Genomic DNA, 25,776 nt, shown 5'->3' on the forward strand with positions numbered 1-25,776 from the left:
TCAGGCTCTTCTGAGTTGTAATTAATCCCTGTTCGATCACTTGTGAGACCTTGAGCATTAGTTTACTTATCCATGGACAGTGAAATGCTGTGTACCCTAGGATTCTAGTAAATTTTCATTTCTTCTCTTTATGGTAGAATCTAGTTTAAAATGAGTCAAACCATTAGTTTCCCTAGGTTCAAAATGGTGAATGAAAAAAATAATTGGAGTGACAAAAAAGTTGTTTGGGATTAGATTGTATACAAAACACAATCTTTCATCTAATAAAGGTCAGTTAGAGTGTGAAGCTACCCAGATTTTCTTGATCTAGATTCCAGTCTCATGTTTAGGGAAACACTGAATAAATCCTTTTTGAGCAAGTATTTTTTAATGACTATAAACAGTAAAATGATATCTAACAAAATAGTTCTAGTTTAAAAAATGGTTTAAACTTTTTGGTAAATAATGTGGTTGCTGAAAGATTTCAGGCAGATTACATTAGGTATCACAAAACCTTTTTAATGTAAGGATAAACAAAGACTAGGTGATTTGAAAGGATGCAAATTTAGTTTGGGCTCTTCTTGGTTAGGGAATATGTTAGATGCTAAGTAATTGCACCTATTCAGTATTATTGAATTCGAGATCTTATTTTTTGAATATTATTTTGGGGCTGCTTTTTGTTGCTTATATTCGATAATAAAGATGATTGTGATTAGAAAGTTGTATACAAGTGGTTTTTTAATGACCATTTTTTTTCTATTTAAAATGTTAATATAGGACTTATGGAATAAGGTTTTTGCTGGGGTTTTGCCTGAATGAATCTAATTAATGGTTGTAATGTAGCTAAATATCAGCAGATTGGTTTAAATCTTGCTAGGATATTTTTTCATGGGCATTCCCACTTATCACAGATGGAATCGTAGCATTCTCCAGAGTGTGCTTCATCGGACTGGTCGGGTCACAGCTTTTGGAGTCCTTCCTTATCTGTGCAATGAGATACTTTTCCTGATAAGTTAATGCATATTATTACTGTAATTAACAATTTTATAGTACTCTAACAATACTATAACTGTAACAATAAGTGTTATTGCTCTGTTTTCTCCTTCTACTCTACAAGTCTCTTGGTGATGGAAATTTTAAGTTCTAATATGAGATTTATTAGTGTCTTGCTTTTGAAAGCCTGAACATACTTTCCCACTCTAGTACTTGAAAGAATTGTCTATGTGCAAACTTTTATATTCCCCAAGACTTGTGCTAAAAGTGGTGTTTCCTGTTTATGCATGCGCCTGAAAAGATATCCGTGTAATGAACAGCAGTACCTTAAGTTCTCACTTGGTACTTATAGGTTTTGTCATTATTAGAAATTTTCAAGGTCAGTGTTGCTTTCCTTCTGTGAGAATCTACTCAGCTACTGTCAGGTTGTCAATGGGAGTGAGGAGCTGCCTGTGGAACTGGATTAAAATATTTTCTTTCCTGATTCATTTTGGTTACATGTTCGTGCTTTTTGTATTTAATCCAAAAATATAAAAATACTTAGTAATTTTACAAGTTAAATTTCTTCTTGGTAAGATAGCTCTGAGTTTTTTGTGTGAATCACTGACAGTCTGTAATTCTATTTTGGAAACATCTGAGGTTTGTATTTTCCACTACTTAACAGTCGTCAAAACAAGTTTATTGTAAGAGATTTTCATTGGAAAATAAGATTAATTTCCTTGACAAGGCAAATGCTGTCATAATCTATAAATCTTGGTACATAGTAGGCATTTGAAGTTTTTGAATTGGTGGAAAAAAATCTAAAATTTTTTCTTATGCAGGTGATATTCAAAGCCTTACAATGGTTGTGTGAGATTTTAAATGAAAGTCTTCCATATCGAATTAAGTTTAAATTTATTGAGAACCAACCTGTTCGGATTAATGACCCAGAGACTGCATCAGTCTGTGATAAAGAATTTTCATGTTCCTTTTTTTTTATTTTGAGAGCATCGGTGGTGTTATAGAAGTGAGCATATGGTATAGAAATTCTGCATCTTATTTTTTAAAAGTTTTATGCAACTTAGTTATAAAAAATATTATAAAATGTTATTACTTAGTGTTAGATATTGATATGATAATGTGGCATATTTCTTTGCATTTCCCATGATTTAAAGAAATTAATAGATTGTTTTTTAGAATAGTTTTAGATTTATAGAAAAATTGAGCATATAGTGGAGGATTCCCATGTATACCCTCTCTATCCCCAATTTCCCCTGTTAACAAGTGGTACATTTGTTATAATTAACCATTATTGCTATAGTATTACTAACTGAAGTCTGTATTTTGCATTAAAATTCATTCTTTTTAGTTCTATAGGTTTTGATAAATGCATTGTAGTATTACATAGAATAGTTTCACCTCTCTAAATGTTACCTGTGCTTCACCTTTTCATCCTTTTCTCCTGAAACCTGGTAACCACTGGCCTTTTTACTGTTTCTATAGTTTTGGCTTTTGCAGAATGTCGTGTAGTTGAGATCATATAGTATGTAGCCTTTTTGGATTGGCTTCTTTAACTTAGCAATATGAATTTAAGATTTCTTCATTCATTTCTTGGCTTGGCCACTCATTTTTATTGCTGAATAATAATCCATTGAATGGATATACCACAGTTTATCCATTCACCTATCGAAGGACAATTATAAGTAAAGCTGCTGTTGTAAGCAATTGTGCGTAGGTTTTTGTGTGGATATGTTTTCAACTCAATTGGGTAAACACCTAGGAGTGCATTTATCCGATCATATGGTAAGAGTATGTTTAGCTTTGTAAGAAACTGCCAAACTGTCTTCTAAAGTGGCTGCATCAGAGTGCATTTCCCTAGCCATGAATGGAAGTTCCTATTGCTTCTTATTCTCATCTCCATTTGTTATTGTCAGTTTTTTAGATTTTAGCCATTCTAATAGATGTGTGGTGGCATCTCATTTTTCTTTTAATTTGTAATTTATTAAAATCATATAATACTGAGTATCTTTTCATATGTTCATTTGCCATCTGTATATCTTCTTTCGTGGGGTGTCTAGATCTTTTGCCATTGTTTAATTGGGTGATTTGTTTTCTTATGCTGATTATTTGTTTCTCATTGTTATTGTTATTATTTAAGGGTTCTATGTATATTTTGGATACAAGTCCTTTATCAGATGTGTTTTACAAATCTTTCCTTTTAGTCTGTGACTGGTCTTGATTTTTTTTTTTTTTTTTTTTTTTTTGTCTTTACTGGCAAATGAAGGCCAGGAATTGGACTTGTGATCTAGCTTTGGAAAAGAGTTAGGATTTTGTATTTCAAATGTAAAATAAGGTTTAGCAATGTTTATAAATGAATCACAACCTTCTCAGGTCCCTTTTATTTTGTGATTATAAGCAACACAAACCAATTTTGGAAAATTTGGTGCAGTTTTAAAGTGGGAAAAGGTACTGGTAACCTTGGGATCTTGTGGATTAACATTTTGGTGCATTTCCTAAATTTTCTTTCTTTTCTATGTGTTTATTTCCTATATATTTCTGCATCTTGTTTTTACGTGGAATTGTTTCAGAGTTTTAAATATTTTAAAGGCTCCTCTTTTATGATAAAAGTAATGCTGATGTCAGCATTTGTTACCACAGGCTTTGTCTGCAGTTCTAATACTTCCTTTGGATAGACTCCTGGAAATAGAATCAGGATCAAAGATTTTTAACTCTTACTTAATTATTTTTCATAATTATTTTTTTTTATATTACATTAAGACGTTTAACGTTTTGTGGCGCTTAAGATTTTTTTTTGTGGCATCTTCTTTAATTTTTATTTAAAAATACTGATAACATGAAGTTTTTTGTTACACCATTTCTTGAAAAAGTACAATTAACAAGCATTCCTTCAATTTAATTACTTATCAGAATTGTATCTACCTTTCCCTGCTTTTCCTCGTGTAGGCCGATATATCTGTGTAGACATGTTCTCACTTTAAACCATGTTATTTGTTGCCTGAAAAAAATTTTTTTTTCAGCTTCATGAACATCTTTTTAGGTAATTATATATGTAGATCTGCATTTTTTCAATGGTTATATAATATACCATTTTTAGATATCCTTTATTTAACCATTTATTCATTAATTCAGTGAATATATGTTGAACACCTGCCATATACCAGTTACTAGGGAGAAATATCAATGAACAGAATATACTGAAATCTCTCACCTCAAAGAACTTGCATGAAGTTGTATATTGCCCTATTGACTGATGTTCATTAATTGTTCCTTCCTCATTTACTTTTTTATAGGATGTTATATTGAATATCCTTATGCATATCTTTTATATCTTAATGTACTTGTGCTATATCCCTAGCCATGGGCTTGTCGAGCCTAAAGGATACATGCTTAAAATTGTTAATTTTGCCAACTGATGCCATTTCCTTTCATTGTTTTTTATTTTACATGTCCCTAGCCCTTGGAGGGGTTGCGCATGTTTGTGTGTGTTTATTGGACATTTGTACTGCAACCTGCCTATTCTGATTCTTTGCCCATTTTTCCTTTTGTTGTCTTTTCTTACTAATCTGTAAGAAAGGGCTTCTTCCCCCTTAGTTTGGGGTGAGCAGAGCCACACTCAGTAGAAATAAAGCCGTTCCAAGATTATCCGAAACTGAGTAGCAGCCTTGGGGGACCTGGGTCATCAAGTACTCTCCCAGCTGGAAGGTCTTTCTCTGGCTTCAATTCCTGTCTGAAGGTCCTGAGGGGATAAGGAGCCTGGGTTGCCCCCACCCCGCTGAGGGCATTCTCCTTGCCCCCTGTCCCCCCACCCACCCCGGGGCTTGTATATAGATTATAAATATATAAAGGGGAAAGGGGTGGCTGGGGAGAGATTGTGGGGCGGGGGCCTCACTTCCCTCTCTCCCCTGTCCCGTGGTCCCCTATCCCTGGGGCCGTTTGTTAAAAAGAATGATAAAAATTCGTGAATTTTGATTCCTGGTCTGTTTATATACACTGCAGATGTTTTCTCCCAGTCTGTTATTTACCTTTTAAATTATTTTTTATTTCTCCTTAATTTGGGACTTACAGAAAAGTTGTAAGACTAATATGAAGAATTCCTAGGTACCTTTCACTCATCTTTAAATGGTAGCATTTTACCATATTTGCTTTCTCTTATCATTAAAATTTTTTTTTCTGATCCGTTTAAAAGTTTACAGACATGATGCCCCTTAACTCCTAAATACTTTAATATATATTTCTTCAAAACAAGGGATTCTTTTACATTATCACACTACAATTATAAAAATCATGTAATTATTATTGATACAATAATCTATTCTGTAGATCTTATTCAGATCTTACCAGTTATTTGAATAATGTCCCTGAGAGAGAAGGAAAATCCAAGATCGCATGCATTGCATTCAGCTCTGTCTCTTTTGTTGTCTTTAGTTTGGGATGGTTTTTGGTCTTTGTGTTTCATGACATTGATACTTTTGAAGACTGCAGATCAGTTATTTTGTGGAAGTCCCTCAATTTGTGCTAGTGTTGTGTTTTCTCATGTTTAGGTTCAGGTTCTGCACTTTTGGGGGAGGAGTATTCTAGAAGTGACATGTTGTCTCAGTCTGTCCAACCAAGAGGCACATGTCATTGATTAGTTCTGTTATTGATAACGTTAACTTTGACCATTTGGTTGAGGTGGTGTCTGCTACTTTCTCCATTGTAAGGTTTGTAGGAAGATACTGTAAAGTTTCCTGTGAGGTTTAGAGGTTTTGAGTCTGTAATTATGGAAATATCCTATTACTCCTTAAATTTATACCCACTAGTTTTAGCTTCTATTGATGATTCTTGCCTCCTGAATGAATTACTATGATTTTGCCAAATGGTGATTTTCTAGTTCCATCAATTCTTTTACATTTGTGAGTTTGCTTTTTATTGGAAGAGCTTTCTCTTTGTGTATATATTTTTATTGTAGATTCATGAATTTTTAGTTTATTCAGTAGATATAATCCTTTACCATTATTATGGTGCTCAAATTGTACCAGATTTGTCTAGTTGATGTTTAACTTTGATCATGGTGGATTTTATTTTTGTTTTTGTTTTGTTTTGTTTTGTTTTTTTGTATTTGGAATGTATAAAAATACGGTATTTTAAAATGTATTGCCCTTTGTAGGCTTCTAGATTTTGTGCTGTATTTAGCGGAAGTCCTCTCTTACTTTAACTCCGACTCCCCGTTGTCAATCATCTAACTCCCGTGGTTTCCTAACCTTTGCTGCTCGCCGCCTTACTCCACACACTGGGGAGCGGCTGGGAATAGAGAAACCCTTAGTGAATGCCCACAGCCAAAACAACCATTAAGGCATAACACTTATAAAAAAATTTAACCCTAGGAAATGAAAACCCTGTAAGTGTATTCAAACTTCTCATTTTCAAGCAGTATGCTAAGTGTATTTAATCTTTTCTTAATGAGTCAGAACATTGGGAACATTACTATTACCTTTTTTTGTGGGAGGGGGAGAGGCTTTGGGTGACACCTCTCATACCTCCTGAATTAAACAGGATTATTTCTCTTTAGACTGAAAGACACTAGAGTCTACACCACTTTAATTTTAAGATTTTTTTCCTGTTTTCTTTTTTTCTTAATTCTATTTTCTTTCCTTCGCTATCGTTTGCCAGCCACTTGGCCGTACTTTCCTCCTGTTGTCAGTACTCATTGCTTCTCATCTTCTCTCCCTTCTGATTCGCCATGAGGTTGGGAAGCCAAGTACACACAATTATAATAAGCTAGAAAGAAATAAGAACAAATAAACTCAAGCGTGAGGTCCTGAGAGTCTCTTTTAATGAGTGGATGTGCTGTATGTTTTTTGCACCCATTGTCTGGCTTTTCCTGACAGTGTTGGTGGCAGCTGTGTTGTGTACTGGCTTTAAATATGGTTCTTTTCATTGACTTTATTAAACTTAACTTTAAAAATGAAGCATATTTTAAAACAGGTTAGCACATAATTTTCAAGTTCCCATGGGTCAACAGTGTGGGTCCCAGAGTAGAAATGGGAAGAAGGTTGAGACTATTGGACTTAATGATAATAAAATAGATAACGAAATTAACTATTATTAGTCAATTCTCTATTAGTGCTATCATATATAGTACTGTCTGTCTAGAAGTCTCTTTGCATGATTGGTTCCTTTCAGCCCTCAGATTAACTGTTTCATCCTCAGAGAGCCCTTTTCTGACCTGAAACTACTTCACTTTTCCTACTTTTCCCCCCTTTCTATATCACATCGCCCTATTTATTTCCTTTATGGCACTTATCACTTTCTGAAAATACCTTGTTTATTTGTTGTTTGTTAATATCGAATAAAATGTAAGCTCTGTGATTTTATCCATTGTCCATCTTTAAGATTTACTCCATCTCAAAGACATATGCTTAGGATTTTTTGAACTTCTCTGAGCATTTCCCTTTGCTACACCCAGGGTCTAGGCTTTGTGAATTTAAGGACTTCTGTGAGGGCCTCGTGTCTTGTTTACCTTTATATCCACAGAACCTGGAATTAGCAGTACTGTAGAATATGGTATAATATCAGCAAATATTTGTGAAAAGAATGGATGATTTATACATACTGTTAACTTTGTGCTAGGCATTTGTAATGACAGCCTATTAGCTTTTTCACTTGAGAGATATGGTTGAGGCTTATAGTCTAATATCTTTTAAAAGAGTAAGTATGTGGTATAGTTACATTATTACTGATTAATAGTACCGTTTTATATGGCATAGTACTGTGGCTATCCAATAAGTGAGACATTCTGTTTAAAAAATAACTATGTGTTCAGTTTGATGCCTAGAAAATATTTCAGTCATTTTTTTTTAAAAAACATTGAATCTTAAAGAGTGATTCTCAAACTTGTCTGTGAACCACTCTGACAGAGCAAGAAGACAGGATGGCCAATATTTTGTTTGCTTTTATTTTAGAGTCAGTATTTCCTTTCAGGTTCTGTGTATGGCACAGAAGCTGCATCGGTGCAAGTAGAAGACGAGGCAACTAGCTGCTGTGGCCCTGAGTTTGTTTTGTCTTGTTTGTCAAGTGAGGAACGAGTTGGGTACTTGGCTAAAACCAGGGGAGAAGAATGATTTCATTGGAGATGAGAGGGATGGTTGCACCTCTCATGCCCTGGTCTATGGCAAGAAGCTAGCTAGCCACTGCTTACCTCTATGCTTTGTTCCGAGTTATTTTTGGGATAATTCATGTGATTGGAAAAAAAGAATATAGAGGCTTGGAGAAATTGAGGAAAAATTTATCCCTTCTCAGTGCCTCACAAGGTGTCCGTGGCAGGGTGGGGGGGCAGGGGATATGAATAACTAATTTAATTTTACCCTTTCTCCATTTTTGTAGTTTGTCCTGTCTCAAAGGTGTGTGATAAGGTCTTGTTGCATTCTTCTGAATGCCTTCCTTTGCCATGCCAGCCACTAGATTCTTTGAATTTAGGGACTTAAGTATTTTGTACTTGGTTGCCTTCCTTTTCCTAAAATGATTTTAGAAAGCCTTTTATGTATGCTGAAAGCTCTATGCCCATTACATTATAGCCCTTTCCTGCCAATCATTGAAAGGTAAAAGGCTTAAAAAAAGTCAAGCAATATCAGTTTGTTTGAACTTGAGCATCTAAAATCTTCATGTTTTTTGTTGTTGTTGTTGAACCTTCAAACTTCAATCACAATAAAAGGATGAGGAGCATAAGGGAGGAACAAAATTATATTCTCAATTTATGCAGAAAATAGAAATATAATGGCTTTGAACATGCTGACAATTAAAAAAGGCCAGGTTTTGCGTTTATTATACAACCATTAACAGTACAGAGATGCCTTCCTTATTATATGTATTTGTGGAATATCATGGTTTAAGCATAACTCCCTTTTGGTAGGTAGGAAAATTAGGTACACAAAATTAATCGAATTTATCCAAGGTTATAAATAGAAAATTACAAGGAGCATATAGATTTTCTGATTCTGCCTAATATTTTATCCAGTTAGTCGAAATGTATATAGAGCCTCAAAGCTGATAGGCTAAGCAAATTAGTATGGTTTCCTGTCTGTACATAGTAACTGCTCAATTAAGTCTTGCTATTATTAATTATTCAAGGAGAGAGAGTTTGTTCTAGTTACTGATAATGTATATTTTGATGATGTTTTTTGAGCACAGAGACGACATATTAATATTGGTGAGAAGAAAATTGAATTTCAGTACAGAATTTGCACATATTTTGCAATATAGGCTTTTATGTTTTGGATTTCTACTTTTGTAACTTTTAGGCCACCATTGATTTTAGGTAAGAGAAATTCGAATCTTATTCTGTTTTCTTCAAGGGCCTGTATCTTCCTTTGTAAGCATTTTGCATAGCAAGTACAGGTGGTATTGTGTTGAATGCTAAGTTTACTTCAATGTCTGGTATTAGATGATTTGTATAGTATTAAGTGAAATGTTTTAATGTATTGTAGCAGCGAAGATATCTTTGATATAATTTTGACACGAGTATTATACTGAGTTAACTTTGTTTTTAAATATTAAGTAGAAATATTTTAATCTTTATATGCCAGGAATTCTGGGATCTTCCTGTTCGCCCCTCTTTATACAGCTGCTGGTGAAGATGGAAGCCTGTCTCAGTGTTAATAAACGCCATCACCCGTTCCCTTCCCCCAGCCTAACGCTAGAGTCTAGTTTGCCTGCAGCTGCAGTGGTAGGCATCTTTCAGGAAGTGACCTTGGCTTGTATTAATCAAATTCAGAACACACAAAAAAGCTTCTTGCTAACATGCTGACTTGATGTAAAATTTTATCGCATCCATTTTCTTTCAAAATGAGGCCATCTTGTAAAAAGAAGATACACAGAAGACTCAATATAACGTATTATATACAAAAAAAAAGGCTTCTGTAAGTCATGTTTAAAAAAAACCCTAGATTTTAGAGTATAGACTTTTTATGACAAATATGCATAAACTTAAATCATGAAGGTTTGGGAGTTTTTACCAGAAAATTACTTTTTTTTTAAATGCTAAATTAAAAGAGACCTATATCAGCATCAAGTTTCTGTATTTACTATATTAGCAACTGATAATAAATTGCTATGGTAACTTTATGCACTGTGAATTTATTTTGGAGCCCTTTAGCATTTATATATTAAATAAGGCAATTTTGTATATTGGTAACCTTTGGGTATCCAGAAATACCTGTGGTGTCTTACTTTGCTGATTTGGGTAAGAAAATGAATATCCTACGTGAAATAATTTTCTTGGGCAGTAGTAGTGCCTACAGCGGCTTCTAAATATAACCTTACATTTAAGTCAATAAGCCCGCTGAAATTCGACTACCTATTGTATTAATGAGAAATATTGCTAACAACAAGTTCACAGATATGCTTATTTAGGATTTAACAGATCATTTTGATAGAGCAGTTAATATAAATATTTTACTTTTATCATGTAATGCTTCAAAGAAATCTAGTTTTTAAATGTAGGATAGTTAAGGTGTATGTAGCACAGATCTTCATTTTAACCTTGTTCAATGTGAAATAAAGAATGTTGAAAAGAGTATTTAATGGATTAGTTTACTGATGTTTTATGCATTTGGAAGAAATTTACATAAAAATGAATTAGACAGCAGTTGGATCTATTACCAAAGCGTCGACTCTTAAGTTTATTATATAAGGGATCACTCCTGGGTACTGATGTTTAGAGAGAAGAAATAGAGGAAAAGAAAGCTGAAACCTTAGGATCTGTACCTGCGTTTCGGTAGATGTACAGTATGAAAAGGAGACAGGCATGTTACATGTTTATAATAATGATTTGGAGAGGAGGTGGGGGAATCTATGCAAATAAAAAATTGGGGTATAGGTAAAAACTTTAAATTTTTTGTGTTGTTTTTAAAGCATTTACTGGATACACAACCATCCATTATCTTTTATCATATTATAAATTGTTCTTAGAATTGCAACCTGTGGAGATAAATCTGTCTCTTTAACCTGCCTAAGTTCACTCTTTGTCTTGATACTAGCATTAATGATTTGTTTGTTAGATACTACAGGATAAAGAAACCGATTTCAAGGAGGAAGATGATAAATACTTCATTATTTCTTCCCTCAAATACATGTTTAAAATACATGGTCTTAAATAAGATTGTCACTTTGCACTTAAAATATTCTTGCCTTATGCCCACCCCTTGCTTTAAGGAGAAAAAAAAAAAAAAAAAGGAAAAGGAAAGCCTTCCAAGAAAAGGAATATATGTAATCCTGGTAGCCAATGAGTTAATGTTCATTTGCAGCCTGAGGGGTCAGTTTGCAGTCTCTGTTTCCTGATTGGCTGCTAAAAGGTGAAATTGAAACCACTGTAAACTTTTGACCCTGTAGCAATTCTTGTGGAACGCTGTCCACTGGTGGAGCCCAGAGCTTCGGCTCACCTCCCCACCCAGCTCTCCCACCCCCTTTCCTGTATTTATTTTGTGTGATCATGCAGCACTGCATGCAGTTTTTCCAAGAGAGGGGGGAGAGGGAAACTGAACAAGCACCGGCAAGTGCCTCGCTTGCATGCCTGTTTTAGTAACCGTGTCATTACTAACTAAAACTCAGCCAAAGATGTGGGGCCTGTTAATAAACTGGTCTGCCAACCGGATTTTTTAGTTTTCTCCTTAATCTCAAGGTAATTTCAAAAATGCAGAATGGTTATATTTACTGCCATTGTTCATCAGTGGTTAGTATCGTTGTGTAAGCAAAATGTATGGTGTAATTTCCTGGGTATGTTGAGTTAAAAATAGCTTTCATTTTCAGCAGCCTTTATATACACCCCATTAATGTTTTCTCTGTCTCATGTAATTTTTATACAATTGGCTAACATTTTACAAAAATGCCTTTGTCTTATTATAAACTCAAATGGCATTTTAGTTGTGATAACTATGGAAAATAATTGTAGAAATTATCTGTACATTTAAATTTCATTAATCTCTTTGCTGAGGTAAATGGTTTTGGATTTGTCTTGCATTCACATTTAAATAGTGCTTTACAGTTATGAAAAAGGCAAGGGCAGTTCTTTTCTTTAATATTGTTGGACTCTATATCTTCAACTTCTGGTACTTCCTTGTATCCCTGGTGTCTGGCACAGTGTAGCACATTGATGCTCAGCAAATCCTTACTAAACGGACATAGTTTTCATTTTGAGAACTATAGTGGTTATTTATACTTGCTTCTTTCCTAATTAACGGCAGGAACCATATTTTCTTATACTTCTGACTGCCAGTGCAGTGCCTGGCATCTAATAGGTACACAGCAAACATTTAATTGAATTAAATGTCTTACACAAGGTCACTTCAAGAAGCTGGACTTCCAAAACCTAGGATTTTACTGCATCATTTAAATTTTCAGGTTGTCTCCATATAGGACTAAGCATTTATTATATTTTATTAAATGATGATGTAGAACAAATTATTATAAATCAGCTAGGCCTTGTATATCATAGGAGAAGTGGTAATACATGGCAGTCTTTTTAACCCTGTCCTTACTTTACTAGACATGCATATGCTGTAATTTGAAATAATTCCTGCCCCCTTGTCAAAAAGATGATGGTATTTTAAAAAGTTTGTCATTAGTGTATTACCAGTGTCCTCTGGGGTACCAAATACATTTTTACTTGAACACATAATAGTGGATTAAGTAATAAATAGTAAAAAAAAAAAATTCACTGAGTTGTTTATACAGCTTTAAAGAAAGCAGTAACTTTTCTATACAATTTAAAATTTTCAGTTGATTTTTAACTTACATCTGTTTTTTCCCTATCAGTATAGATACAGATTGGTTTCAGTTGACTGATGCAAATAAAATCCATTGTTACAGTTTTGACAAAGTATGATATATTTATCACTTGATAAATAATCTGAACTGCAAAAGAATGTTAAATTTACACCAATATTGGGTAACCATTAAGTACCCTGAAATTTAATTGGTGAACAAACTTATTCTGTAGTGCTTTTAAGATGAGTGGGCAACAGCTAGCTTTTCCCAAAGACTGAATCTCCATCTCTGGGATTTTAGGGAACAGAGGAGGGAGGTCCCTGGGAGCATTGCCTGCAGCAGCATGGAAAGAACAATGAGTTTAATATGATTAATAGTAGAGTCCTTGACATCTTCCATGTTCACCAGCAAAAAGAAAGACATGTTCATAACATTCAGTGTCCTCTTTTTGTTCATTTGTGTTTCCAAGCATCAGCATTAGTTTGGATTTTCCTCTGTCAACTCCCTTCCCCCAGTTTGAGTCTTTGTTTTGGCCTCGAGGCACATCTTTTCAGACTAGCTTTTAACAAAGCTCAGTTTGACCCTCCCTCCCATTAGTTTTCTAGTGATGCAGGTTTTGATACTGTGGATCTTATCAGTCACCTTTTTGTTAATTCTAGTAGAAAAATTAATGTCCCCTCCTTTTCAGTTACATAGTATTTTGGGAATGTGTCATTCATTTTTTATGTCTGTGATTTTATTTATATATGTATGATTGGCTAATGTCCAAACTATGAAAAGGGATAAGAGTAAGCTTATTTTTGATAAAGGTAAGAAATACCGTTCCAAGAAATGTTCTAGGACTATTATTGCTTTTGCAGAATCTTGGTTCTAGACAAGTTAACTGCAGTTTTCCTAACAGTTCCATACTTTATAGGATCCTGGTATATAGTACTGTTTAGAACCCTTTCACGTTCCTGGGAGGCAAGCCAGTCATTGAGCTGTGACTACTTGGGGACCTTTCTAGTACAGCTGTGCACTTTGGAGGTGAGGTGGTGTTTCTTTGGATGCCTGGAGTTATGGGGTGCAAAATGAGTGGATCAGCACTCTTTTAAATAGTTCTCAGCAGTGGTACAATAATAGTTGAGTATTAACGTAAGATCTGCTTGTCAACATTCCACACCAGGCAGCAGTACTTGTTTCCTGGGTTAGTTGTTACGATACTGGGTACATTCTGACTCAAATCCCTTTTCCTACCCACCCCTCTTGTTCTGTAGGTACTAAGTCTTCCTTACTACCTTGTCCCTTCCCCCATATAACAACAAAAGAACCATTTCTGAAGTGAAACTTGATTTAAAACCAAGGCCAGAAAATTTTGGATTTTCTTTGCAGAAGTTCGGCCTACCTTTTCCTCCATTTCCTTTAATTAAATTGGATGTCATAAAAATTCAAGTCATAAAACATTGAATTCATTTAAAAACTAAAACTAATGATTGTATTTTCTCCAATTTTTTCATTTCAATGTGCTTGGAAATCCTTAAGTTATATTATGTGTCCAATAATCTTTTGGCTAATAGTTTTTATTTTTTGAGCATTTATATAGTGATACTAATAAGGAATTTAAGCATTTTCATTTAATCGTTACAATAGCCTTCTCATGAGGTGTTATTCCCATTTCAAGATGAGAATATATGGCTTGAAGAAGTCTTAAGTTGACCCAGGGATACCTAGCTGGTAAGTGAAAGAGTTGGGAGATGTAGATCTGGTGGACTCCAAAGCTTTCGCTCTTTAACCATTATGCTAACAACTAGTTACACTGTTGTGCATTAGAAGATGTATTCCATGAACCCGTTTACTTTTAGCATATATCTCAGTTATAAGCTGGAGACTATACTGTGATTACAGGTAGACATGTTAGTAGATATATCAGCTCTTTTTATAACTAATTGCATAGCACTGATAATACTACCTGGATTTTCCTCTTTTCCCTTTGTGTACCACATATGATGTGCTCCCCTCTCTCCCAATTTTCTCACCTTTAATTTGGGTTTCAGAAGTTAAGCAGACGCTTCATATCATGCAACTAGATTGTGATTGGTTGTCCCCTATCTGCATACTAATTTGTCATGACTGTGATATGTTTGTTACTTGGAACTTGTAAATATATCATTTTTTTCTTACACCACTTCCCAACAGACCTGCCAATTTCAGCATGATTGCTGTTAACTTTAAGACATAGTTATGGTTGTTGTCTTGATACAGGTAACACTAGAATTAGTGGTAGTCAGATTGTTGCTTTATTGTTACATTTGGAAATTCATAAGGTGAGGGTTGAATGTTTTTACTGGCTCACTTTTTTATTACACCAGAGCCACCTTCACATTTTCTCAAGTGCAGAAGAAGTCTGTTCTTTATATGTCGTGTATTTTATTGAAGATTATTTTGAAGAACTTGAAGAACTGCCCCTCATTTCTCTATCTCCCATTTAAAAATATTTCTTGTTGGTGACTCAAGTGTAGCCTTTCGTAGAGAAGGAGAAAACGTCCAGGTTCTTTTTCTTGCTTGCTTACCTTGTCCATCCATCCATCTGGTGGGTATTTAAGCATTAGCTTCTGCCACAATATTAATATTGTTTTTAATTGTTATTTGTTGAACACTCCTTTTGGACAGGTGGGGACACCCCAAGTTCAGCTTACTCATTTGATCACTTTTCAGGACTTGGAGCTGGTTTCCTCTACCCCTCTTGGTATTCCTCATTTTTACAAACTGACAGAACATATTGTGTATTCCATGCCTCACTTTTTAAGCAGAAGTAGTAATATATAGCAAAATAAGGCATCAGCTCAAATTCCCAGGAAGAGGCCTCTTACTTGATAGCCTTTCTTTGGTGTGTTTCATATGTCCAGGGAAGGGAAAAGTGGGAAAAGTTAATTTGTGTGTGATTAATAATAGTACTATTATTAAGAAAGGGCAATAAATTCAACCCCCCCCTCCTTTTTTTTGTCTTCAGGATCAAAATACTTGCTGAACAGTGGAGTCAGAGACCAATAAAAATAAACTACTTGAACGTCATTTGACTGGTTAGCCAGGTAATTCAGTTTCACTTTGACTCAATCCTTTGTAATTTTCTTACTTCACCCTCTGAAGAGATCTGCCCTCTTCTTTAATTTATAATTTAAACTTGTTTAATACTTCATGTTCTTCTCTTTAATGATAATAATAGTTGAACGAGTGAATATGTATGTGTGTGTGTGTGTGTGTGTAACTTTTGAGGAGGAAGGGAACTGTATGCTACAGTTTACTATGAGACACTACCCCCCCCGCCCACTTTTTCCTTGTGTGTGACTCTTTTAATGGCATTTAGTCAAAATCTGAATCATTCCCACCTGTTATCATTTCACCTTGTGAAGACTGGTTTCCCCAGATTACTTGTGTTAGCAAATAGTGTTTCATCTAACTCCTCTCCTAACTTTCATGATTGCATTGGAATAGGAGAAATGATAGTTGAGAAAGCAGCGCTTTGCTTATTAGCTAGTTAAATTTCTTTTAGTAATACCACCATTCTCTTCATTAGCTAGACTTGAAATCTGAGTCTTCGAATCCCACCCCCTTTGATACATTTTAGTAAACAGGCCTTATCCGGTTTTCAGTTTTCATGTCTCCTACATTTATAACACTTTCTTTTATTAATTTTAGCATCCTTGATCCAGATTTAATAATTTCTTGCTTGTATTTGTCCACATGTCCCTTTACTGCTGCTTATCTACTATTTCTACCTACTTGAAATATATGGGGGCATAAGGATTGATATATAAATCAATAGAACAGAATAGACACTAGAAAAAGATCTTGATGTTGATTGCCAAAGCAATGCAATGGAAAAAGGAGAACCATTTCAATAATTAGCCCTGGAATGAAATAACCATATTTTAAAAATTGGTCCTCAATCCTTTCTTCACACCATACACAAAATTAAAATGGATCATAGACCTAAATAATGCTAAAACTATAAACTTTTCTAAACATAGGAAAATATCAGGCAGCCACTGATCTGCTCTTAAGTCACTACAGTTTTGCCTTTTCTTAGATTTCATGTAAACGGTATTCCCCTTGTGCATGTAACTTTTGTAATTGTTCCATGATTCTCGAATATATTTTTCTTTTTCTTTGCATTTCAGTTTTGGAAGTTTGTATTGCTATATCTTCAAGCTCACTCTCCCCCCACCCCCAGCTGTGTCCAGTCAACTAATAAACCCATCAAAGGCATTATTCATTTCTGTTAGTGTTTTTTGGTTTCTGATATTCCCATTTGCTTCTTCCTTAGAGCTTCCATCTCTCTGTGTACATTACCCACCTGTTCATGCATATTGTCCACTTTTTCCATTAGAGCCCTTAGCATATTAATCATAGCTAAAATTGCACATTTGGTTTCTTTCCTGTTTACTAGCAAACTTTTGAGGCTTCTTTGCATATATCATCAAAATCTGTTTTGATTTCTTAGTGCTTGTAACTTCTCATTTAAGAATGTAGGTCACATAAAAACTTCATAAATGTTCATAGTAACATTATTCATTATGCCAAAAAATGGAGACAGCTTAAATATCTATCAACTAATGAGTGGATAAATAAAATACGGTATATCCGTACAATGAAGTATTATTCAGAAATAAAAAGAAATGAAGTACTGATATATGCTACAACATGGATGAACTAGAAAGGATTGTGCTAAATGAAAGCCAGTCATAAAGTACTAGATATTGTATGATTCCATTTGTATGAACTGTCCAGAATAGATAAATCCATAGAGACAGAAAGTAGATAGTGGTCGCCTAAGGCGGGGGCATGGAGAGGGAGTTTGTGAGGTGGGGGAGGGGCATTGGGAGGATTAGGGGAGAGACAACTAAGGGATACTGGGTTTCTTTTTGGGGTAATGAAAATGTTCTAAAATTGATTGTGGTAACAGTTATACAATTTTGAATATATTAAAAGCTAATGAATTGCATATTTTAAATGTATGGTAAGTGAATTGTATTCCCATAAAGGTGTTAAAGAATATAGCTGATTTATTGAGGAATAGTAAGAGTTCTATGATGCCATAAAGGATGGAAAAATAGTTACTTTTCTCATGGCATTGCTGGGTTTCAAAAGTAACATGTTAGTTGAACTTACTTCAGTTTTTCTAAAGCTTCTTGTAGCCTTATAGTAATTATAGGGTTAATGCTAATTCCAGCACTGTATCTTTTTCATGTGTCAAGAACGTTTATATCAAAAAGAATTCTTCAAAAAAAATTAAAGTCATACCCAGACCTATCTGCACTTTTCTGTTGTCCATTAAACGTTTGGGAGATACTTATGGATATCTAGCAGCAGAATGTTCAGAAATCAGTTTTTGCTCTCAAGCTTATAATAGTAATTTTTAAAAAATTACCAAGAAAGCCATAATTTTGGTATATCTGCTATTTAGAGCTAATGAAGTGCTGTGGTTACAAGTGGAAAAGCCAAAGTTATTTTACTTGAGGTAATCAGACCACATTTACTTCCTCACCCCATTTTAATTTTCTTTTTGGTTTTAAACTTTTAAGGGTGTCCTTCTATGGAAAGAGGACTGATGATGACTAATGATATATTTAAAATTGGAAGTAACTGGTTCTGTGATGATATGTAGGAGAATATTAAGCATTTGTAATTTTAAAAGTTTAAATATTTTGACTTTAATGTTGACTAAACAGCAGTTTAGTTTAAAAGATAAATGTTTTTGAGCAGAGGTCACGAATATTATACAGAGATGCTTTTAACAGAAAATGCCTATTGATAGTTGTTTTTATTATTAAAGTCAAAGACTGAAGGTTAAGTTACTTTGCTTTAATGATGGAGCTTTCAAAATATGTAGAGAAAATCATTAAAATTTTAAGATGCCATCTTTGACATGAACAAAAACTATCTGAATTGCTATACTAATCCAGTCACTCTTTTTCTGCTCTTGGTGAAAAGGGAGGAGATAAGGTTTTAGTAATTGTTCATAGCCAGGGTTCATTAAAAGGACAGTTTTATTGGACTTGGAAACACAGATATAAAAATGGTCAGATTGGTAATAATATAGCTCTTGTAGTACTTAATTTTATAACTTAATTAAGAAATATAATTGGCCTGAATATCAGCTCAATGATGTAAAAAGTGAACTGTTGTACAAATAGTCCAGTTTATATCACTGTTATAAATGGCTCTGTCATGTGCCAAACTCTTAGAGTAATTACTTTCTTATGATTCAGTCTTCGTTTCCAACAACTGTTTAGTAAGAATATGTTTTTGAATCTGTGTAATATTTAACATATAAAGCCTGCATTATTTTGAAGTTGATATTGAAAACCTCTAAACTTCTGACCTTGAATAGAATTTGCTATGTATAACCATTACGTGCAGCTGGTGGATTCAAAATTGCCTTTGCTAGGACTCTGCTTTGTGAAAAATAGTGTGAATTGGGCCTGAGTGCATGGCAGCTGACATTTATCAAGGATAACAGGAGTCTTACTCATTTTCACATTTTAAAGTAACTTTGAAAGCTTTGCATGTGCACACGTGGTCAGCATATGTTCCCAAAATGTAAATATATTTTCCATCACGTATCAATGAAACTAAGTATTACTCTTTAATGAGCTTCATATATTACACTCGTACCATGCGAGTGTACAAGCACACTATGTGCATATATTTTGTGAGTACCTGAAGAGCTACAGTTTAGGATCTTTAATTCATTCTGTAGAATTTTATCTTTCATGGTTTTTAAATTATTACAAGTAAAAATACACCTAATGTATTCCATGGTTTTTAAATTATTACAAGTAAAAATACACCTAATCTTATTACACAATGTGTGATTTGGCATTTCTTTCATTCCCCTACTTAAAATTTGTCCATAATATAGAAAACTTAGTTACAGACCTTTTTTTCTAAATCAACTACTAGTGTATTGCTTTTCTATTTGAAAAGATTTTTATAGAGCTAGTTATTTTACTGGAGGGTGACAAAGAGAATTGGAATTGCATGATTTTTAGTGTTCTTAGCCTTTTGAAATTTTCTTTAAAATAAGATTGCAGTAATTTAAAAAGAGTTCTAGAATAAAACTGTAAAGTTCATAGTGTGTTGGCAAACTTGTTAATTAAAATAACATCTTTTTATCGTTGGTATGGGTTTCAGATACTGCAACCCTCAGATATATTGATGTGCAGATCAAGAAAGCAGTAGATGTGCTTTGACTTCTGAAGATATATTGGCCATGCACAGCTGTAATCTTACTATCTTTTCATTTTTAGATATGATGCAGTTGTGTAAGGCCCTGGGAATGGGGAGTTAGTTAATTTTTTGTGTGTATGAGAGTTTAATTTGGCTTTTGGTAAGCCTGTTTTGTGGTGTGAGGATACCATGTAAATTGTGGCTGTTTCATTAATTACTTCTCTCTCAATTCCATTTGAAATATAAGAAGCCTGCGTTCCATTCCTTTCCATTTTCTTTTGGCGGTTGAAAGGGAAGTCATTTTATTAAGAATGATGAATAGTGAAAGCAATTTAAAATTTAAGCTAGTTAAATTGCCAGTCTTTATATTTAAAAAAAAATTGTAGATCAATTAATTATGAATTTTAACATGAATTTTCAAAGAGGAAATCGTCCTTAATCACTTGTGACTCAAGTGCCCTTTCTAACAATAGGTACTGTTTCTGTAAATTCTTTTGACAGAGAAGTGTGCAGCATCAGAGAGGTTTAAAGAAAATATTTGAAGTGTTTACATAAGAATACTTTAAGACCACTACCAGAACTTTATTTGTATATCTTAGTATTTGAGAATTTAGTACTTCCCAAAAGACATCTCTTTAGTTCCCTCTTAGGTTCAGACAATTCACGTAAGTTATTCCGCTGATATAGGAGTTAGAAAACACAAATAGTACATCGTTTCCTGAATTTATATGGATGGTAGATGTAGTCACTTTATAATTACAGAAAAAAATTCTATTTTTTTAATAACCTTTCTGGTAAATCATAGCCATTTTTCAAGCCTACCATCTGTCCAGACACTTAGCTGTTTTTTTGGGGGGACGGGGAGGCACATGGTTTTTAATTCTTTAAGCAACTTTGTAAGGTGATAGTGTATCCCTTTTAGAGAATAGGAAATTGAAGTGCAGAGATTTAAATTTGTTAATATTATACCGGGGCTTAGATCAACTCTGAAGTCTGTGTTCTTTCCTCTTTTTTACTTCACTGTGCTTCATTCTGGTTGGATTCATCAGTTTTATCCAGTTGTGTATGTGTGTATGTGTGTGTCCTAGGCATTAATCTTGTCTATTGAGTTTGATTTTAGAGATGAGTTTAAATATCCCTTGCTAACCAAATTTATCCAGAGCTGGGATATTTGGTACTCAGATAATGAGCTGTACTATCTTTTTTTATACTTTATATATATCCAAAGGTTTGAAATTAATTCTTTTCACAACCATTTATTCTGCTTCTTTTCATTTAGTTTTTCTATGGTTGTCAATTCTTATTAAAGATTGTAAACATTTATTTTAAACTTATTTCAAGATTTTATTTTATTGGGCAGTGAATTTATCTGCCAATATTGATGAATTTTTTTAGCCATCTTTTTTAGTTCAGTTTTCAAATACATTTGTGAATTTTAGTTTATGATTTGCATCCTGAGTGAGAAATTTTTCATTTCATTCTTTTGATGCCCTCACGTATCCTCTTTTCCTTGCTCCTGGCAACCCTAGCTCTATTTTTGTTGACTTCACCCATTTCTACCATCCATACCTTCGGTTTAGCTTCAGGATTCTATTCCGAAGAAGTATTAATTGCAATATCAGAGATAAGCATGACCCAGGTTTTGCATGTATTACTCTTTCTTCTACAGCTGCAGGTGACAGTTTGAGATAATCAGTAACTATTAATAATAGCTTTTTTTCACCTTCCTTTCAGGCATTTTTGTTTGGTTTTTACCTGTGGGCCTTGCTTTTGCTCTTGTTACCTTGTACATGATTTGACTTCCTGACTGCCTTTGCCAGTTTCTGGTCCTGGAGCTTCCTGGGTTCATGGAGTCATCAGTTCATTGCTGTATGTTTACTCTGTGTTTTGGTCCAAAGACATATTTGTTATGTTTAAGCATGACTATGCCTTTCTAAATTGATAAAAAATAAATTTTATTTGTCATTATTGCATTCGGAGTAAAGGGGGAGAGTATGTTTGGTTGAAAGCAATAATCCACGATGTCATTTTATCAGAAAGTCCTTTGTTGTTTTGATCTCATAACATGGCTTATTTATACAGATAGTCCCCAACTTACAATGGTTCATCTTAAGATTGTTTGACTTTACAATGGGTCAAAAGCGATATGCGTTTGGTAGAAATCTATTTTGAATTTTGATCTTTTCCTGTGCTAGTGATACGTGGTACAACAATCTCATGATACTGGGCAGCAGCAGTGTGATTGGCTTGTGTACCGAACTGGCCACTTTTCTAGTGGAATACCATTTTTACTTGAAAGAATGACTGAAAAACTGTGGATTTTGGCTGACAAGTTCTTAAAATTGAGCAAGGCAAACCTATCACTTCAAGGGAAACATCTGATGGTATTTGTTGACAGTGATAAAATTTGAGTTTTAAAGTGAAAATTATAACCCTGGTAAATTTGAATCTGCCATCATGAGTGTGACAGCTTCTCAGTACTCAAAAGACTCTTAGGGTGAGATGGGTGGCGATATTAATGTGTTTTTGATATTGTATAATGAAATATATCAGTATTTGATCATCTGCTTAATCAGTATTATCCAGATGACAATGTTTGATGTTATAAAATCATGCATGGGTAGACGATTTGTTCAGCGTGCAAGGTAGGTCAGTATATTTTAATGTAGCAGTGTGAATGTTCATTAGTATGATTTCAGATTTCACTTTGCAACTTACCTTAACGAAAGTACCACTTGTCAAGTTTTAGCAGACTATCAAGGAAAATTATAATTACTTATAAAAACTATTGAAATAGCCTTTCCTTTTATGAGTACATATCTTTTTGAGGCTGGATTTTCTTCATATGTTTTAACCAAAATAACATATTGCAATAGATGGAATGGAGTAGATAAGAGAATCCTGCTGTCTATTAAGTCAGACATAAGATTTGTACAAGGGTAAAACAATGCCACCTTTCTCACCTAATTGTTTTGTGTTAGGAAAGGTATTTTTCATAAATTGTTTTTGTTAACATAATGGGCTTATTATAAAATGAATTGCTATTTCAAGTGTTTCTGAATTTTAATTTATAATATGGTAAATATTGATAGCTGTAACCCAAATAACAGAAACTTTCGGGGTTCCTAGTTTTAAGAGATAAAGGAATCCTGACATCAAAAAGGTTGAGAAGCAGTGAACCGGTGAATTTGATTGGAACTCTAGAACCATTTGACTTAAACCTTTCACCTTGCTGTATGTATTTGTTGCCTTGTAGGCACAGCCAGTTCCTGTTACAGCTGTCTCTCTTCTGTCTTGCTTAAACAGGAAGAGGCTGAGCTAACCAGAAAGTTTGGCCAATTTCAAGGACATGCAGTTGTCTTTAACCTAAATCTGTCTCTCTCAGTAATAAGAACCAAATTGACCGCAGAAGTTTAGGATTTTGAACAATTGTATAACATTGTATACTCTAATACTCAGTTGTTTCTGCTTTTGAATTATAGATCAGGCAGTAATTTTCATTGGAGACCTTTTATAGCACAAAATTCATTTTGTGATTTTATAGTTACTAGTTTATTGATTCTGATACTGGTCAACAGCTCACTGAAGGCAGAAAACTGTTTTGATCAACAGTTCATCCCAAGCACATGGCATAGGAGATTTGATCTCCTTTGTCTATGTGGACAGCACTCAGTATGTTGAAGAGCAATTACTCTTTTATTAAAACCTTTTTTTTTTCTAATTTTGTTGAGAAAAATTGGCATACATTACTGTATAAGTTTAAGGCATACAGTGTCATGATTTGGTTTGCATATATTGTGAAATGATTACCACCATAGGTTTAGTTAACAACTATCATCACATATAAATATAATAAGAAAAGAAAATTCTCCTTGTGATGAGAACTCTTAGGATTTACTCTCTTAACTTTCCTATATATTATGTAGCACTGTTAACTATAGTTACCGTGTTGTATGTTACATTCCTCGTAATTAGCGACCACTCTTAGGACACTTGCCGAAGTTGGTTTTGGTTTTAGCCAGGTTAGCTGTATGAATGATTTTACAGGAGTTTATAATTAAATTTTTGCCTCAGATATTCTCTAGTAATAATGAGTTACCCCCAGCTTCATTTACTAGACATGCCTAGGCAGGTTTTATGAAGTATAGAAAGAAGCTCTTTAAAGTCATGAATGATGAAACTGACCTTTGAACAGCCACAAAAAACCAAGCTATGATTTATTTTAAATTATTTGAGAGATGCTCTTTTAGTCTAGTTCCTCAGTATTTTATATTCTTGCTTGTTGAAAATTTCTTCCCTTGGAGCAGTCATGACCTAGAGGCACAGATTTTTAACTCCACATGGAATTGTAGCTATATTTTGAAGGGAATAGGGAGGCAGTTGAAGTAATTCTTCAATTTGGAATGATACTTTTTAACATTGTTACCAGTGTTACCCACCTTGCAACAGGTAAATGATGTTAAGAGTGCTTTCTTATTTTCTTTTTGGACTTTGATATGTATGTTTTCATTCATTTTTTGTATTATTGTCATCCTGAAATCAGTAATGACTTTTGGAGATTGATTTGAAGACAGAAATTCTCTTACCAGATATGTAACTTCCAGAGATATGGAAACATTTTTTTTAAAAAGGATTCTTTTGAATGTAAAATTATTTAGGCTAGGAGTGGAATTACAATCTATGAAGAGTAACAAACTGTGAAGTAAGAAAAAGGAAAAAAACAAAACAGTGGAAACAGCAAGGACTGAGCCACAGACTGACCTGCAGCGAAGACGACCCATTCAGGAAGTCTTCTGAGTCAGACTTGCCATGTCGACTTGCTGGAGTTAGAGACCATCTGCTCTAACCTCTGCTTTTAGAGAAAGAAATCTAGCTAAAATGTGTTTTTCCTTTGATACATCTTACTCTTTCTCTTCCATCTTTTTTAATTTTTAAAAAATTAATTCAAATCGCTTTATCACCTTTCATTTCCACATTGTTAATTTCTGAAATGTTAGTGTCACAAGTAAACCCACTGCAGCATCTTTCAGTTTTTGACATTGGTAGACGAGCTAATTTCAGTCCTGTAGGGGGAAGTGTCTGGTTACTTTGTTATTTACTCTGCAAGCACTCCAGTTTAAGAATATCTGACTTGCAGTTGACCCACAGTTACCATTCCTTGTATTGTTCATTGCTTGCTTAGTACCACTCCTATAGCAGCTTTCCTGTTCTCTCTGCCATTTGGTTACCAGGTGGCTAATGTCCTCAGCTCTTAAATTTTAACATTTCTTCTGATACCTTTCTTCTTTGAGGTAGCTAGAAAGACTGGATTAGGAGAATGGTTGCAACATATGCAAATGTGGCACATGTTGTGCCCATCTCTCCTTTACATCTGTATTGCTTATTAATTACGTTTATATCAGATTTTTATTTATGCTCTGCACATACCCCCTTAACTCCCCACCGCTTTTCATAATCCAGTGCTTTACCACTTATCCCAGGGGGGCTAAAAACTTTGTTTTTCTCTTCTTTCTCTCCTTCTTGGCTGATTATATTTTCACTTTGTGCCAAGGGACAACCTTAGGTGTAAACAGAACTTTTGATGTGTTTATCAAAGAAAAACCGCAAATCTAGAAGTAAAAAGAGATCATAAAGAACCAGCATTGTGTGCTTTAAGTAGTTCCTTTGAAGGTGTTTGGAAGTCCTCTTCAGAATCTTCTAAAAGGTGTCTACTTAATTTTCAGTTATACCTGTTTACCTTAAGAACACAGATATCTGTGAAATGCTGTTTTTACAGCATTTTTTAGCTACTAGCTACAACTCATTACACGATTTCAGTGGGAAATTGTTTTGAATTCCAGTCAGCTATCTATAAGT

General features: G+C 34.1%; 1 protein-coding gene across 3 annotated transcripts in view; it reads left to right on the top strand.

The window, feature by feature from the left end:
* The window catches only part of NCOA3 (nuclear receptor coactivator 3), a 94,601-nt gene that overhangs the window by 33,995 nt on the left and 34,830 nt on the right, over positions 1 to 25,776 (top strand). For 2 of the 3 annotated variants that reach the window (XM_006921894.3, XM_015596972.2), the window contains exon 2: positions 15,701 to 15,779. The exons of the other annotated variant lie outside the window; for it this stretch is intronic. The gene's annotated coding sequence lies outside the window, so the exon portion shown is untranslated. The remainder of the gene's footprint in view (positions 1 to 15,700; positions 15,780 to 25,776) is intronic. 3 annotated transcript variants of the gene reach the window in all.

Source organism: Pteropus alecto, unplaced genomic scaffold (assembly GCF_000325575.1).
Source record: "Pteropus alecto unplaced genomic scaffold, ASM32557v1 scaffold45, whole genome shotgun sequence".
Classification (NCBI taxonomy): domain Eukaryota; kingdom Metazoa; phylum Chordata; class Mammalia; order Chiroptera; family Pteropodidae; genus Pteropus; species Pteropus alecto.